The sequence below is a fragment of the Triturus cristatus genome, chromosome 6, assembly GCF_964204655.1.
Source record: "Triturus cristatus chromosome 6, aTriCri1.1, whole genome shotgun sequence".
NCBI lineage: Eukaryota > Metazoa > Chordata > Amphibia > Caudata > Salamandridae > Triturus > Triturus cristatus.
In genome coordinates this window covers 1,688,814,208-1,688,833,159 of record NC_140589.1, presented here as the reverse complement: position 1 = coordinate 1,688,833,159, position 18,952 = coordinate 1,688,814,208, and positions in this window count along the sequence as shown.

Below are 18,952 nucleotides of genomic sequence, written 5' to 3'. Positions count from 1 at the left end.
GCAAAGGAGATCTGTGACATTGTAATTGTGCAGGCAAAAGAACGTTTTTCTTTCACAAAACATTTGGTGAGTGCCACATTATTGCAAAGTCAACAGTTTGCCAAATATGATGAATCCTTCCCGGAGCGTGCTCTGAATGAGGCTGTGGAAGCTTGTCCTATGCTCAAAAAAGAACAGCTGAGAACTGAGTTGACTGTATTGTACGCAATGCCTGTGTACCGGAAGGCCACAAGTGCCTTGTCTTTGCTGGCTTTAATACAAAAACTTAATATGGAAAAGTCACTTACAGAGACAGTGGCTTTACTTAAAATTGTCATAACCACTCCTATGACAACAGTTGAGTCTGAACGATGTTTTTCAACCTTAAAGAGGATTAAGACATTCCTGAGAAACACCATGCTTGAGGAAAGACTCAATGCTTTGGCAATGCTCTCTGTAGAGAGCAAGCTAGTTCAGAAAATCCCGGACTTTAACATTAAAGTTATTGAAAGGTTTGCTGCTCTTAAAGAGAGACGTGCTGATTTCATTTACGAAAAGTAAACAATGTTGAATGCTGCTACTTTGCAACCAGTTTAGTTGTTTGTTAAATAAAAAACATCTGTGAGTGAGGGACTCAGAAATGCATTGTATCTCGAAGTCTGGTGTGAAGCTCTGTGGTTATACTGAATAAGCAGCTACCTATGTTATATGACATCTCTTTATTAATGTTATAACTGCACTTTCACAATTGCTTTATTAACCTTCCTGCTTTCTCAAATTTGCTTAAAAATGCACCATTTTTCTTCTCTTTTTTCAAAATGTTCTCAGGGGGAGAACCCCCCGAACCCTCCTTATGGTGGTTTGGGCTCGCACGCTACGCAAGCTCGCAACGGTGCAGTATACCAATCATTTTACGTCCCACCACTTTCAAATGTCACCAGCCGCCCCTGCCAACCACGATGGAGAGTGGACCGGATACAGGGACCCAGTTAGGCCTGCTGAACAAAGTACCTTAAATCCTGGCTGACTCTGCGTACAAGATGCATTGCACAGCCGGATTGATGCATTGATTCCAAGATGCAGTAAGGCTATAATGCGAGGTCACACGTTGTCATTGAGAATCCTGTCGATGAAGGTTTGCTATGCGAAGTCCAGCATTGAGGATGCGTCGCTCAGTTGAGGTAATATGTCAGTTCCGAGGAGCTGCGAGGCTGTGATGCAGAGTTTGGCGTAGTCGTCGAGGTTGCCCTTGATGCAGGGGCCTGTGCCAAGGATGCGTCATGCAGCGGCAGTTCCGATGAGGCAGCGGGCTGCAATCTGATGCAGGTCTTTGCAATGGAGGAGTCCCATGCAGCAGCGGTGATGTCTTCGTTCTGCTCTCGGTTGCACCCTGCAACAGAGGAGATGCGTCTGTTCAGATGGATCCACAGAGACTGGCAAAACACCTTAGGCCCACTTCCATGGGCCCAGGACTGGAGTGGCAACACTTGGCATGATAGGTTTACAAATGGCAGAGTCCAGGTGCTGGGTTCAAGGTTGTTGGAGCCTGCTGTCCCTGAGGCTCAATTCAGGAGGCCAGCCAACTAGCCCTTGGAGCCACTCTGAAGCCCTGGGTTCAACAGATGCAGGTCCAGTCCTGCTCACCCAGGCAAGAGGGCAGCAGGCAGCAGGTTAGTACAGCAGGGCAGCAGTCCTTTGGAGCTGTAGTATTGCAGAGTAGCAGTCCTTTCAGCAGCACAGCAGTCCTTCTATGTGGCAAAGTATACACAGGTCCAGAAGTGTACTGAAGTTCCTCACCTTGACAAGGAGTGTGGATGCTCACACCCCAGTCAACCAACAACCCTATTTCTTAGATTGGTGATCAGCGGTGAGGATTTGGACTTGTGTTTGTGCATTGCCGTACAGTAATTTTGTGTTACACTACCATCCCATATAAATAATTTAAGACCATTTCCAAATTTTAAATTCTCCCCGATTGTCTTCTTTTTTTTTTACAAATTCACCCTTTCTCTAACTGACTGTTGTTGTCTGTGGCTTCAACTGGAAAGATGGAAATTGAGCTCCTCAATCTGGACAGCTTCTCTATGGCTAAGCAAGGAGAGAAGGCTGCCCACCAAACGGAGCACCATGAAGGCAGAGCTCCAGAAGGCTTTAAGAGCATGGGCAGAGACCCATCCGTTGCCGGTCACCACAGAAGAACAAGATGGAAAGGATCATGTGGAGGGCCTGGATACCAGCCCTGAGATGCAGCAGTCAGCTGCGGGGGATGCCTTGACTACTGAGTTGGACCTCTCTGACAGAGCAGTGTGTCTTCTTGAGGCCTGTCCCCAGAAGAGCTGTCAGACAGGAAGGCAGAAAGAGAGTTTAGGCTGCAGATGGCCTAGTTGAAAATGTAGAAAAAGAAACTGGCCACGGAGGCAGAACTAAAGAAGGCTGAGACAGAGAGAGCCTTGGAGGAGAAAAATATTGCTGGCTCATGAACTGAATCTGAAGGAGCTGGACAACAAGGCCAGACAGGCAGGGTCCAGCAGTGATCTTGGCAGGATACCAACAGTGCGCTTTGGAGACAAGAGGATCCATATTCCTTGGTTGGTGCCTGGCATTTTTGTGGGGGACAACATTGACAAGTGTTTTGAGACTTATGAGGTAGCTTTGCAAATGCATAAGGTCCCTGAGGAGGATTGGGGGTAAAGGGGGGTTGCCTCTGAAAGCACATTACTAGAAAGGGGAGGGATGCCTTACTAGCCCTGATTAAAGGGGACAGGATGAGGTAGTCCCCAATGAAGGACACCCTTGTCAGAAAGTATGGTCTCACCCCTGAGAAGTGAAGGCAGATGTTTAGGGAAAGCCACAATCTAAACCAGCAGTCCTGGGTGGATTATGTCGACTCTTTTTGCAAGGCACGGGATGGTTGAGTGAAAGTCAGTGAAGTAAAGGATTATCTGGAGATGTACAATTTAAAAGAGCACATATTCAGTCTTTGTTTTGCAGATCCCCGCCAACACCTTATTAATAGCAAGCTCACTGACCCCAGGGAGCTTCCCAAAGAAGTGTCTACTGGCTCATCACTAAGGTCCATAAGAAGGTATCTGGGGGGATCACCATAGAGGTGGGCAGGGTCCCCACCAGATGAAAGAGGGTGGAGACAAACATAAAAACAGGGAGCTCTCTAAAGGTCTCCAAGCTAGCTGTAAGGGTCTGCACTCCCAATCCCTGCCTGGACAGAAGGGGAAATTGTACCTTGATAGTAAGTCTTCAGATAAGACACCCTTTAAGTGCTATGAGTGTAAACAGGTTGGGAACTACAAGGGGAATGCCAAGTGTCCCAAGCAAGCATAGCCCCCCACTAGTAGGCCGACACCAGGGTGGCTCAGTGTAGCATTTGGGGAAGAGATTACCCCAGAAAGTGTAGGAAATAGCGTAGAGGTTACGCTAGTATCCCTGGGTGATGGATAGATGGTGCAGAGAATTCACTAGGAAACACAGGCTTTTAACACCCTGAAGGAGGCCATGTGTACAGCACCCATGCTCAAGGCACCTGACTTCTCCAAAGAATTCATTGTGCAGACAGATATCTCAAAGGATGGCATAGGGGCTAAGCTCTCACAGCTGGATGAGGAGGGTCTGGGTCAACCTGTAGACTTCAGCAGTAGAAGGATACCTCCCTGGGAACAGAGGTGGAGTTCAATATAAAGGGAAGCCTTTGCAGTGGTCTGGGCACTGAAGAAGCAAAGGCCACACCTGTTTGGTGTTTACGTCCGGGTTTAGACAAACCACAGACCCCTCAGATGGCTATTGCAGGTGAAGGGTTATAATCCCAAACTGTTGAGGTGGTCCATCCCCGTCCAGGGAATGAACTTTATGGTGGAAGGCTGTCCTGGAGCAGACCACGTCAATGCTGATGCTCTCTTCAAGTTTTTTTCACCTTAGTAAAGAGTACTGCAAAGTGGTTGTGTAGTCCTACCCAGTTTCTGCTGGTGGAAACATTCTAGACCTGGCAGACTTGGTGTGGTTTCCCCCCCTAACTTGTTGCCTTCAACCCTTCTCTTTTGATAACTTTGTTTATGCTGTCTGTAGGACTCTGCGCACTATGCCACTGCTAACCAGTGCTGAAGTGCTTGTGCTCTCTCCTGAAAACATGGTAACATTGGCTAATACCCAATTGGCATATTTTCTTTACTTGTAAGTCCCTAGTAAAGTGGCACTACCTGTTCCCAGAGCCTGTAAATTGAATGCTACTAGTGGGCCTGCAGCACTGATTGTGCCACCCAGTTAAGGAGCACTTTTGGGGGCGTGGCCAAGCCGCTGACCGAAATGGCCGCGCGGTGTTGAAGCTCCGCCAGCCGACCAATGACAAATGCGTTTTCCCCTGCATCCAGTGTAGATATGAGGGAGGCAAGGACATTGGTGCACCCCTGAAACAGCGCATAGTGGATCGCGAGGGCATTGCAGCGGTGCAGGGTATGCGAGACGGCCCTAAGATGATGTTCACTTGCAAGGTGGAGGAAGAGAAAATGGCGGCCTGAATGAAAGCCACGGCTGAACACAGCCTCTACCGTCATCGGGGCTGCCTTCCACCCTGAATGGGGACCTGCAGTGCCAGTGAGCGCCCGGGTGCCGGTTTGGTATGCCGCAGTTTTGGGAACTCAGTGTCTTTGTGGTGGCCCAGTGGAAACCTCTTTGCCTCGACACCCATAGCACGGCCAGCAACATCCTTGGGACGACAACGGCGGTTGGACGGTCCCCTAACACTCCGCAAAGGCATGGGTCGCAAAGACCCGAAATAAAGGACACTCCCATTCGAGAAGCTAGAGGAGAAGACAACGGAAGAAGGCCCTGACATGGCGGAACGAGCGCGAGCCCTGCTTGTGACGCAGCCACCTTGGCCCCTCCAACCGAGTGGTTAGAGGAGATGAGAGCCGGTTTTAAGTCTTTAGACAGTCGCTTTGACTCACTTGACAAAACGCTTGAATCAATGGGCACAAAGAGCCAGGCGCACAATAGGCATCTCGACATGGTGGAGGCACGGATCTCCGACATTGAGGATGGAACTGCGCAAGCAACCAAAAGATTAGACCGAATGGAACGCATACTGAACGAAGTGGCCATAAAGAATGAAGACCTTGAAGCGCGCAGCCGCCGCAACAATGTGCAAATTCTTGGGATTCCGGAGTTCACAGCCACGGGTCGTTTGGACCTCTTTGTTGAAACCCTGCTGGCAGATATGTTTGGGAGGGAATCTTTCACACCTGGCTTTGTGGTGGAGAGGGCCCACCGCACCCTTGGGCTACGACCTAACCCGGGCCTCTCTCCTCGCCCTCTGATAGCCCGTATCATGAACTTCCGAGATAGGGACATGGCCAGGGAGCGTGGGGACACTACCTGGCAGAGCTTAAAGATCGCTCTTTATCCAGACTTCATAGTTATGGTGCAGGAGGCCAGACGCAAATTTACCAGGGTAAAGGCCACCCTCTGGAATCTCAGCCTCAAATACGGCATGTTATATCCTGCACGGATTAGGGTGGAGGTTGGGGGCCGGGTACATTTTTTTGACAATCCTAATGAAGTCCAAGAATTCTGTCGCACCTATAAGAGCAACAATGACCAGTCGCGCGAAGATAGGGGCGGCCCATCCCCTCCACATAGTGGCTCCGTCGCAAGTTTGGAACTATTCTCAGGCTCCGGTATTGGGTGACATTGATGTGTGTTTGCCCCTTTTTGTTTCTTGAAATATATGTGGACACATTATGATCCGATTTAATATGTACTTCACAGTTGGTCGGCTGACTTGGCATTGCCACACCCCTAGGTTGACATCCTGGGTTTGTTCTGGTTGTTTCTGAGGTGCCTATTTATAGTGGAGCTCTTCCACTGTGGAGTTGATTGGTACTCTGTTTTTTGCTTACAGGATGGGGTAGGCCTTGCCTTTTTTGCAGTAAGGCTGGATGGGGGTGGGGGATTAGCGTAGGGTCAAATGCCTTTATTATTGATTATCATACTTGTTCTCTTTGGTTTTGGTTTATTGCTTTCAAAATGACATTCGTCCTCATCAGACTTCTCAAGGCTCACGGATGGCGCAGCCAGGTTTAATCACAGGTCCCTCTAATTTATCCCTGTTGTCGTGGAATGTCAGAGGTCTTAATAACCAGCGTAAACAACGGTAGGTGATGCATTATGTAGATAGACGTCTCTTTCCTGCAAGAAACGCACTTACCAGTTTCAGACGCTGCACGTTTCGCTTCCAGCTGGGGTGCTCACAGGTATTTCGGTAATTTTAGTAATTATGCGAGAGGCACGGCAGTTTTTATACATAAGAGAGTCCCCTTTAGCTGCCAGTTGGTCGTCAAGGATAAGGAGGGTCGGTATACTATTGTAGTAGGGTCCATGATGGGTCACAGGGTCACTTTGAATTGTGTCAACGCCCCCAATACTGAATCCCCGGAATTTTTTCATGCACTGCACGCTCAACTCTCCAAACTAGAACCCACTCTGATTATGATAGGTGGGGATTTCAATCTCATTTTGAATACAGACCTGGATTGTTCATCCGCCTCTCCAGACACAAAATCTAGGGCGCGACACGCAGTGAGAGACCTATGCGACCAGTTTTCATTAATAGACATTTGGCGCAGGCGCAATCCTACCACTACTAATTACACACATTACTCAGAGCAACACACAACACATGGACCAGGATCGATCTCTGGCTGATCTCCCCGGGTGTGTCCCCCTGGTATCAAGCATTGAATACACTTCCTAGAACATATTCGGACCACTCCCTGGTCCAACTTTGTCTCCGAGTCCCACGCCTGAGGGGTTCGAAAGGCAATGGCGCTTTCCCGGTCGCGCTCTCCTAGACTACCTTTTCTGTCATGAGGTCAGAGAAGCGATAGAGGATTATTTCATTATTAACACAGGCTCGGTGGACTCCTGGGCTGTGCTGTGGGAGGGGTTTGAAGCCTACATTTGCGGTGTATGCATTTTCAAACATGCTGGGGTACTCAAGGCTCTACGCACAACACTAGCAAGGCTAGAGGGTGAACTAGAAGCACTGGACAACGAGGCACAGCACGCTCCCCCAGATGCCTCGCAAGGCAGGAGCCTAGCCCTCCTTTCAGAATACAGAGAAACAGCGGATCGCTAGATCCTTTACTTAGGTAAATATCAAACAGCCGGCAGATACGGTGAGGGTGATCGCCCAGGTCGCACACTGGCTCAGACCCTCAGGCCACCCTACAGCAAAGCATACATCACAGAGATCCGTAACAAAGACGGGACTCTACTCACGACTCCACTGATATCAGGGACGAATTCTTATCGTACTACACTACGTTATATACATCCAGACACAGCAGTGACACGACCGCACAAGAGGATTATCTGTCGGAAATTGCCTTAGTCTACCTAGAAAAAAACATGCAGGAATTCATGGCAGAACCCATCACAGTGAATGAGGTACGTGGGGCAATTAAAGTGCTTCGTGGCTCCTCCGCCCCAGGCCTCGATGGATTTACCAGGGAGTTTTATAAGGCCTTTTCAGACCTTCTAGCACCGAACTTGATTGAAGTATATGCAGAGGCCCTGGAAAAACAAATCCTGCCTCCCTTATGAGCCCAGTAAAGACCCCTCTCATTGCGGATCATACAGACCTCTCTCACTACTAAATATAGATTATAAAATACTCGCTAAAATTGTAGCTAATAGACTGTCGCAATTAATGGAGTTCATTATCTCCCCAGCACAATCAGGCTTTGTCCCACATCGCTCGAACTCATTAAATTTGCGGACCTTGTTCGTAGTATTGCATAGGATAAATCCCGAAATTCCTACTGCGGCTATTCTCCTTGACACAGAAAAAGCCTTTGACACACTCGAATGGCCTTTCTTTGTATCCATAATGCGTCGTATGGGTATGCCAGCTGGCTTTATAGCCACTACAGGCTTATTATATAGTCGTACAACGGCAAGGCTTCGCATAAACGGCACTTTATCTGTCCCCTTCGTACTAACCCGCGGTACACGTCAGGGATGTCCACTGTCGCCCCTTTTATTCATTCTTGCCATGGACCCCTTAATAGGACATTTTCAGGAATTACATCTCCATAGAGGACTGCAATTTAATACAGGCCCCCTTTTGGTTTCAATATACGCCGACGATACCATTCTCTATGTCAGAGAACCACACCTGAAGCTAGCCCCGCTCATCCGGGAAATCCTTCGCTTTGGACGGCACTCTGGGTTAGGTATTAATTGGCACAAATCAATTATTTTTCCCTTAACCACTAGTACGACCCCTTGGGATTGTGAGTTTCCATTGGAATGGTGCTCGGATTCCGTCAAATATCTGGGTATCCACGTACACTTGGACCCGGTCCAGATTATGCGCCTTAAATATGGACAAGCAGTTGAGAAGCTGGAGACTCAGGTGGAGAAATGGTTATCTGAAGGCAGGTATTTTCAACAGATTGGCATTTGCTGATCTTAAACTTTGGGAGGGAAAATAGCGCTTGAAACCTGTTCGAAGATATTGGGCCACGGTAACTGTTTGCCTTGCTGAGATGGGAATCAGATCAAAAACTTTATTTAGGCTTTTTATGATGTGAAAGCAAGTGCCGGCAACTGCCAAAGATTGCTGTTTAAACGATAGGATGGTATCAAATGTTATTCCTAATTTCCTAACCACGTTTACTGTGTTTGGAGGGGTGTGGTATTCGCTCACCATCAGAGTTTAGGCGAGAAAGAGTTTTTTGGGCCTAAAGGTAAAATTTCAGTTTTTTGGGAATTGCACCTCAGGTGGTTATTCTTCATCCAACTGAAAGTCGCGGTAAGGCATTTGCGGAGGTTTTCTTCCACCTGGGTGGTGTTATTGTCCAAGACCAGAATTAGCTGTGTATCGTCCGCATATGAGATAGTATCTTCATTAAAGGACGATATCAGCTTGATAAGCGGAGCCATTTAAGCATTAAAGAGTGTTGGGCTGAGACTGGAGCCCTGGGGTACCCCTAAGAGAAGTGCCTTTTCTTGTGACTTGTATTGGCCTAGTGTAATCACTTGTCGGCGATCTTGCAGGAAGTTCTTTATCCACGCTAGGACACTGCCAGAGATACCAAAGGATGTGAGATGGTCTAAAAGAATGGCGTGTGAGACCGCGTCGAAAGCAGCCGACATGTCTAATAACACCAAGACTGCTCTTTTTCCCTGATCCAAGGCTGCTCTTAGGGTTTCAGTCGTATACAATAGGGCAGATTCTGTAGAGTGTTGAGCTCTGAAACCTGATTGATTAGAGTGGAGCAGATTAGCTTTCTCCAAATATGTTGTAAGTTGACTATTAACAAATATTTCTGTCATCTTACACAGACTTGGTAGGAGCGAGATGGGGCACAGATTGGAAAGAGTAGCAGGATCCGCCAGTTGTTTCTTTTGGAGTGGTTTTACCGCAGCAAGTTTCCACTCAGCTGGAATCTTGGCTGTTGAGAGCGAGGAGTCTATTATATTATTTATATTAGGGTTCACGATGTCGATGAGAGCTTGTAATAGGGTGGGGGGGCAGGGATCAAAGGGGAGCCCGATTTAATAGACATGATCGCCTGGCACGATTCTTCCATAGTAATTGGCTTAGAAATTTGCATACAGGCTATGTCCATGTCTGCAGAAAATTCATTATTCGCGAGTCATCCCTAGCAAAAAGCCCTGGACAGCCCAAAAGGCTGGGTGCTCTGTATTTAAAAAATATGACAGGTAATCTTAAGTCCTACATGTCTGGTAGTTAAAAAATCTTAAATTCAGTTTTTCATGCCTGCAAGTCCTACCTCTCCCACAGAATAACATTGGAGTTACCTAATTATATTTAATAAGCTGTAACTTCCAAAAGGGAATAGGCAACTTATTCAAGTTTGGTGTCTAGAACTGTGATGAAAAATGCTAACTTATGGTGAAGTCAGATTTTAAATTACAATTTTAGAAAGGTGGCATTTACCTACCTTAGCCATTTGGTGCCTGAAGCCTGTCTCTGGACCACATGACTGGGTGTAGTTGACAGTTGGGCTTTGTTTACTCCTCCTAGACACTCACACACAATAAGAAGCTTATGTGTGCCATCACTAGCAGGATGTGAGGGAGAAGCTGGGCAAAGTCCTACTTACACTTGAACAGGCTGTGGCCTGTCTCTACACAAAGGGCTGCATAACCCCTGTAGTTAGTCTGGAGCCAGGACCAGGAAAGCAGGGCACCTGTGCTCTTCAAAGGCATGCCTTTATTGGCTTCTACCATTCAAAGGCAGAACTGGGTATAAATATTGGACCTCAGACCCAGAGTCTTCAGTACACTTCTGGACCTGTGGACTCTGCCAGATTGCTCCTCTAAAGGACTGCTGCACTGACCTGATGCCTGCTTCCCTCTTGCCTGGGTGAGACGGGCTGGACCAGCATCTATTGAACCCAGGATCCCAGATTGTCTCCAAGGCCGAGTTGGCTGGACTCCTGACTTGAGCCTCAGGGACAGAAGGCGCTAAAAACTTCAGGACCTGGACTCCCCCATCTATGCGTCTACACTACCAAGTGGTGCCATCCCAGTGCTGGATCCTTGGAAGTGGGCCTAAGATGCACTTCCAGCCCATCTGTGGATCCAGCAGAACTGACGGATCTCCTCTGTTGTGCCGAGAATAGCGTAGAGGTTACGCTAGTGTGCCTCTGTTGCGTGGACTTTCCGATGCAAGGACCTTACATCTCAGCCCACAGCCCCATCTGAATCGCTGCTCCGCGACGCATCCCTGACTCAGGCCTTCACATTGCAAGCCTCTCGTTGACAGCAGCCACGACAACCACTGTGCTGCACCCCTCATTGCAAGCCCCTTAGCTTCTTGAGAACCAGCCAGTGCGCAATGCATCCTTGACGCAGGACTTCGCATCGCAAGCCCCCACATCAATGGCCTGGTCGAGGATGATGCCGGACCCCATATCGCAGCCTTGAGCTCCTCAGTACCAACACTGCACAGCGCCACTCCGACCAGAACACAGCATCGCCTCGGCTGCATGGCCTAACCCCCATGTCAGGCTCCACAACTGTTCGCAACCAGGATTTAAGCTACTCTAGTTCAGTGGGCCTAGCTGACCCCCTGTAGCCTGTCCACGCTCCATTGTGGTCAACCTGAACTTGTGACTTTGTCCCGGTCTAGCTCGACAAGATATCCACAGTTGGCACTTACTGCTTTTCGGCACCATGTCCACTAAAACATTGGATTTTTGTTGTTTTGGTCTTGCTTTTTTTATTCCATTCTGCTCTATTTTTTCTAAATTGGTGTGGGATTTTTCTTTTATTGTGTTTTTACTTTATTACTGTTTGAAGTGCCGCATAAATACTTTACGCATTGCCTCTAAGTTAAGCCTGACTGCTTTGTGCCAAGCTACTAGACGGTAGAGTTATAGGGGTTTGCTTGTGCTTCAACCGGACAAGAATTGTGGTTCCTGCTCCAACCAGTAACCCAATTTCTTACAGCCTGCAATTAAGGGTGGCCAGTAATGCAAAATGTCACAATCCGTCCTTTTACTCCACAGTGAAGCAGATAAGGGAAAAAACAGATTCCTTTCATGAAACAATAAAAAGGCTAATTTTCGCACAGCCCATGCCACATCAGTCAATCAGCGTTGTTAGGGGACCCTACCTTTAGGCTGTTTAAGCAATTGTAATTGATAGCCATAAGACAACCAGAATGGGTCTTCAATTGTATGTCTTCATTCGTTATTTCACACCAGGTTCGTAACTGCCAGTCTCTAGCAGCACTTTACACTGGACACTCACCCATCTCTTGAATTACCTCCAGCCAATCTAAAAATTGATATTCCAAGATGTTGGCTCTGTAGGAATGCCCAAAAGGATCACAAAAGCAGTCTTTCCTTTATCTTGAATCCAACCTCTCTAGCAGGCTCCCAGGAATGTGTCTTCTGGACAGCTGTGTCAGGCCTAAATTGTGATTGCAAGCATCCAAAATCGTGACAACATTGCAATCAAACAGTTGATGCTTTAACGAGGGATTTAGTCTTAATTCAGTGTTTCAGATAGAGTGAGACTTGACTATTGCAATTTTAAGCTGAGGCACCACGAGTGTGATGTGCAGTGTGACCCATGGCCTTGGGCATGGGCCACAATGCCCAAGTTTTGAAGGATGCTACACAGGGTCTGCTGTCAAGTCAAAGGTTTCTGTGTATCAGAACGGATTAACCTCAATTCCAGATTCAGCTGGAGCAATTATCTGTTCCACACTTCTCTGTAACCACAACTAACCATGCACAATAAGAATTTGATGACTATAAAAATACCCAGGAAGAGGGAAATAGGGTAAGACAGAAAACATAGGTACAGGATATAGAGTCAGCATGTGTGTTAACAAATGATATACCTCCTGAAAATGTCAATGCCTCAGATCTTCTGGGGTATGGGTGGAACTCAAAGATTCCTGAAACTGGAATAAAACAGTGTTGTGTAGGGAATTGGCTATTCAAAAAACAGTAGGAGAGCGTAAGAGGGTTTCTTTCACAATTTTTTGGCATAATGCAGTGATAAATGAAGGGGTGAAAATAATATCCAGGCCCAGCTTCGGACCTTCTTCCTTAATTAAGATTACTCCTGGACGTCTCCTTTTTGGTCTTCCTCCCAGCGGGACATGTGCCTCAAAAGGAATGGAGACGTGGATAAGTATTAAGGGCCATATGTATAAAAAACGGATTATGCGATTCTCAAATAGCGATTTTTCACGAATCGCATTTTGAGAATCGCAAAACCCGATGTAGATAAAAGATCACAAAAAGTTTGCGATTCTCAAAAATTTGCAGAATAATAATGCGAATACCTAAATTGAGATTCCTTAATAGCGAATTTGCAATTAAGGAATCGCAATTTAGAGAATCGGCAATTCAGGTGCAGCATGATGAGATCACAACCAGGAAGTGTGACTGCCCATGCTGCACCTGATTGCCAGAAGCTGAGTGAGAGGCTGTGAGGAGAGGAGGAGAATTGTGCTTTACAACTGAGAGAAGGAGAAATGGAGTCCCATGGGGCAGAGAAGCAGCAGGAGGAAAATGTCAGGAAGAGGAAACAGAAATTCAGTGAGAGGGAGCAGGAGGTCCTCATCCAGGAAATGGTCATCAGCCATGAGCTCCTGTTTGGGAAAAAATCCCTACGTGTGCCAGAGGCACGCAAAAGGAAGATATGGAATGACATACCGGAGAAAATCAATGCAATCGGCGTGACCCACCGCACTGTCGAAGACCTCAGAAAAAGGTGGTATGACATGCGTCAAAGGTCAAAGGAGAAGGTGGCAACAAGATTGGCTGAGGCAAAAAAGCTTGGCGGTGGAACGTCCACTGCAACCGATTCTACACCCCTGGAGGAGTTGGTGGAGGGCACCCTTCAGCCCGAGAGTGTGAGTGGCGTGGCTGACCTGGACAGCTCCGAACACCCAGACACCAGACAAGGTAAGATGCATGCCATAACCCCCCTAATACATCCCCAACCCACTCACACACTCAGGAAACACCCAGACACCAAACATGATTGCAACTCCAGTACATGTTAACAAGCACACCCAGCAATGCATTATTGGAGATGTAGTCACATGCACCAAAACCTGGAGCAGTGAGACACAGCAAGGCTGGAATAGGGATGAGTTATCCAGGAAAGGCAAAAAACAGACAGATAGTACTCATGTAACTCAAAATTTGTTAACTGTATTGCATTACCAATGCGAGGCAGGACACAAAATTAATGTGTGCATTTACACAGCATCACCTGAAACACAGGAATCCATTGCAGAAGGGGAGGACATCCGAAAATGAGGACGAGGCAGAGCAGGAGGAGCAGGGTGAAGTCAGACCAGCAATCCCTGTGCCATGCAGACGACGCCTCATGGTGCCACCACTACCAATGCTGGAGGCAGGGCCAACAGACACAGTAGGAGAGGCACAGCCAGTCTAGAGCCAGTGTGCAGGACAGCACACATCACAGACCCCTCTCCATCCCAGTAAAGGGAGTGGGTCGAGACGCAGGGCACGGCCGTCCACCAGCACTGATTCTGTTGGCAAAGACACTGTGTTCTCCGGGCTTGGAGGCAGCATGCTCAAAGTCCAGCGCCTGCAAGCGAAGGCATTGAAGTCAATCCAGCGCCAGTTCTCAGCACACAATCACAATGTGACTGAGATGAGGGGTGGTGTAATGGGCATGACAGGTGCACTGGAAGGACTGTGCAGAGAGATAAGTAGAGATCGGGCAGCCAGGCGCAGGGAGAGACAGCGTCTCCACAGCCGGCTGGACTTGTACACCAGGGCTGTGAACCGCCTGTCGACTGCCACGTTCCTGCTGGCACATCGGTGTGTGAGTATGCAGCATGAGATGGCCCTCTGCTGCCAGGATGTGGCCAGGGGCCTGGTGCAGGTCACACACATGTGGACCAGATGCGGGCAGCTGCCACAGGTGCCATAGGACCACTGAGCACTTTGGATACTGATGATCAGTCCAGCAGGAGCAGCATCACTCCACCAATTCCACCGGACAGATGCCAGAGTGCGCATCAGGGGAGACTAGCTGATGACTCCATGGAGGGCAGTGGCCACCCTGAGCAACAGGCTGTGCCCACAGGAGGTGAAGTGACTTCCGGGGCATATAGAAATGTGTGAAGCAACACATTGCATCATGACTGATTGGATGACGGACATCCTTTCACTGTGGCATGAACATGTGCAAGCAATTGCAATAAAGTCAGGCTGTGTGTCAGATATATTCCTGCACCAAAGGAAATAAATACAGTTTAGCACCAATCCGTAGCATTGTGTCCTCATGACTCACCTAGAAATAGTTCTGTGTGATCTCATCTCGTCTCTGGCGCCCGGCAGCCACCCAAGCACCACCTGCTGGTCTGCGACGTGGAGCTGGTCCCTCCTCATCTGATGGCTCTGAATCTGTGAGCTTCACTGGGGTGCCTTTCTTGGTTGCGATGTTGTGTAGCATGGCACAGCTGACCACGATTTTGCAGCATGTCTCGGGGCTGTACTGTAGCGCTCCTCCACTCTTATGGAGGCAGCGGAAACAGCTCTTAAGGATTCCGAATGTTCTCTCAATGGTACAGCATGTGGCTCTGTGGGCGCTGTTATACCTCCGCTTCCCTGCAGTGGCTGGATTCAGGTACGGAGTCAGGATGTAGTCACGTACAGCATACGCACTGTCACCTGCAGGGTGACAAAAATTATGTTACACACTGTCCTTCCTGGCCTTTACTGATTGTGTGTTTGGAAGCCATGCATTTACCTAGCAGGTAACCCTCACCAAACTCGCCATCCGTGAGTCGGCGATTTATTACACTGTGGCGGAACATGAATGAGTCGTGTGTGCTGCCTGGGTATTTCGCTACTATTTCAGTGATGATATGTTTGGCATTGCACCCTACCTGTATGTTCAGGGAATTATAGGACTTGTGGTTCCTGAACACATACTCATTCTGTGAGGGTGGGGATAGTGCAACATGGGTCCCATCTATACAGCCGATTACGTGGGGGAATTGGGCTATCTGGTAGAATTCCTGTTTGGTCTGATCTAGTGCCTGTTGTGTGCTGGGGAATTGGATGTGGTGATGCAGCCTCTGTACCATTGCATCAAGGAAAGCGTGGAAGAAGCACGACAGTGCACTTTGTGAGACCCCTCCTGCTGTGGCTATCACCCCCTGAAAACTCCCTGATGCCAGTAAGTGCAGTGAGCACAGGTCCTGTATATGGGTGGTAATGGAGTGTGCCCTGCGTGTGGGGTGTTCTAGTATGGGTTTGAGCTCCTCTATTAAGTCCAGGATGCTGTCTTCATCCAGCCTGTAGTTCACATGGATCTCCTCCTCTGTCTGCTGGAACAGGGTAATGCACGCTCTGAAGATCCTTTCCTGGCATCACCTTCTATGTGCAGCAGCTCTGATTGTAGCCTCCTGTCTATCACATACAGCCCAGCCATTGTGGAACCCCTTGTAGCATTGTGGGCCTGTTTATATGGGTTGCACCTGGTTACCACCTGCTCTAAGTTGGTGGTAATTGCGATAAGCAAAATTGCGAATTTTGCAATATCGCAATTTGCGATTTTTTCATGCATTTTATTTTGCGAATTCGCTATTTGCAAGCAGATTATTAGCGAATTTTGCAAATAACGTGCTGCAGATTGCGAGCTTGCAGATTTATTCGCAGAATCCCTGACTCGCAAAATTGGTAATCGCTAAATTTGCGATTCCCATATTTGCGCACAGGATCCCATTCTTACATGGGGAGACTCTGTTTTGCGATCGCAAACGCTGATTTTTTGTGATTCACAGTGTTTGCGATCGCAAAACAGCTTCATGCATATGGCCCATTGTCTTGTTAAGCAGACTTTTGAAGGAATAGGGGGATGAGGGGGGACAGCACCTTAACTGAATACTCCACCAGTGTTAAAGCTACTAACTCGGTAACGTTCTTTTTATTTTCTACGTGCTCAACGTGTTTCAGGCTTTTCTACCCTCCTCCCTACCAACCCCCGCAACTAAAGACATTCCTGGGTAAGCCATGCTCCTCCAGGAACGTGGCTCGACACGACACTTCGCCTTTCGCCAGCGTCCTTCCGTTTCTTCCTACGTTGGGTCAAGTTTCCACGTTTTCTATGTCCACGGATTCGGCAGATGAGACCTGATTGTCTCTGGAGTCCTCTTCTCACAGTTTGGCCTTTTCTGGAGGTAGCACAAAAGTTCTGTTCCTTTCCTTCCAGCTGTCTCAGCGTTCATTCGGCATTTTCCCACAAACATCCTATTCTTCCGGAGTTTCGTAGCTCCTGTGGGGAAGGAACAAACCTTGTTGGCTGCGCATCTTTGATCACGTGACTAGGGGAGGGAGGGCAGTATTCTGGGAAATACGATACCTTAAAGGGATCGTTTTCCTACTTATGTTCCTTGTCCTGACGGCACAGCAGTCCTAGTTGGTCAGGCTGTGAAAGAAACAGAGGTGTGACGTGAGGGGGGAATTGGTCAGCTTCATTTTCTAGTTGAGATATCTCACGTAGCGGACTCGTCACATCCTGACTCGTTGATATCAATTATATTACTTAGTTTGCATAAACTCACCTCCATCTTTGACTACAACAACTATCTTCTGTTTGGTGAGTACATATTCTATGGGTCTCATATACACTCAAGGTTGTTTTGTAAACTCTAATACACGCAACCTCCATAAGAATTATATTTTTCACACTGATAGCGATTGATAGCCTTCTTAAGCACATATCAATACCCGAAATTGGAATACATGCATTGTGAAAAATATCACCAGTCTTTAGGTAATGAGGATCATTTCTGTTCCTTACAATGCTTGGAATCCACTATGTGCAACAAAAAGTGAAAATTTGAAAGTCCAACCATTTAATCTCTCAAATAGTACCTTAAACTGTTCAAGTTTGTTTCCAAAATATGACCTAATTATTTGGCTTTCAAATGAAAACAAAAAGCAACAAGTCTCCTTGGTTTTCACAATGTCTTAACACACTCCTGGCTGCTGCAGCAAAGTATCTTGATTGTCTATCCAGGGTTCTCTGATCCACACAAAAATAAACAAAGCGCCTTCAAAATGACTACCAACATTTCCTAACATCATGAGAGTTCTGCACTGTCATGAGAAATGAGGTTTCTTTAGTTGTGTTCAGCTGCCTAGGCATTGCGCATCCTCCAGTGATACAGGGCCCTTTGCCAAGCAGCACTGATATTCCAGATACACTGCAAAACACAATAATTGGCCCCTGGGTTTTGTTATTTAACGGAGTGCTGGAATGTCCCTTTCTTAGGACTGGTCCCGCCTCTCACTCACGTGGGTGGTATGCTTCATCATTGGGCAACCTCCTTGCACAACAAACCTAGTCGTAGTGCGGGCTACAAACCCCCTCTGAGAGGGAGGAGCTCAAGGATGTTTTATTGATGGAAAGGAGGTATCTTAAACCTCTTGATGAGCACCATGTGGTAAGAGGTAAGAAAGAAAAAAGTGTAAGTGAGCTAAAGCTAACTCTATGATATAACTGTGATTCCAGTGAATCCCCAGAGGCTTACTGAGGCTCAAGTAGACAATATTAAAAGCTTTATTTGTGGTAGTGTGGTCGAGCAGTTAGGCTTATCAGAGGGTAGTGTGAAGCATTTATTGTACACACTCAAGCGAGAAATTATTGCACACATTCAAATACTGAATCCAGTCCAATTTTTTTATATGAAAATTATTATTTGGTTGTTTTTGTTTCTGTCACCAAGAAATACTCAGTTGCAGGTAAGTAACAGTTTTCAAAGCAGTAATACTTTCAAAAATACAGTATGAAGTGTTTTGCAAGGAAGAAGAAATACTTTACAGTTTTAGAAATGCTTTTGGGTTTGTAAATCAGAAACAGTAGCACTTAGCAATGTGAAAGATGTACAGTTGTATGCAATAGGTAAAGCACAATGCAATCCTATGGAAGGAAAACAGTCTTCTGCATTAGCAGGTAAGTACTCGACTTACATTGCCAGTCTTTTGGGGTTTAGACCAAAACTGGGCAAGGTTCAGTGTAAGCAATGTATTGCACCACCAGCCGCACTGGGCCGGCCGGTTGCAGAGGTCACTGGTTCCAATGTAAATCAATGGAGACTGGGGGCACCTCGAAGGGTCACCGTTTGCAGGTAAGTACCCGTGGTTTTAGGGCACAGGCCCTGGGGGTTAAGATCAGCACAGGGGTAGCCAATTGGCAGCACCAGAGCTACACCACCAGTGGCACAGGGTGGGGCGGGTGCAGGGTGCAAAATCAGCATCGGGCACCCAATGCATTTCAATGAGGAATCTCGGTTGCACAAAGAGACTGCAGGCTCGGACCAGGAGGCTGGCTGAAGGTGACCACTAGCTGGGCAGGTAAGCTGGAGGGCTGGGGGAGGTCCGTGCACCATTGGGTGGGCTCCCTAAGGCCAGTGGGCTGA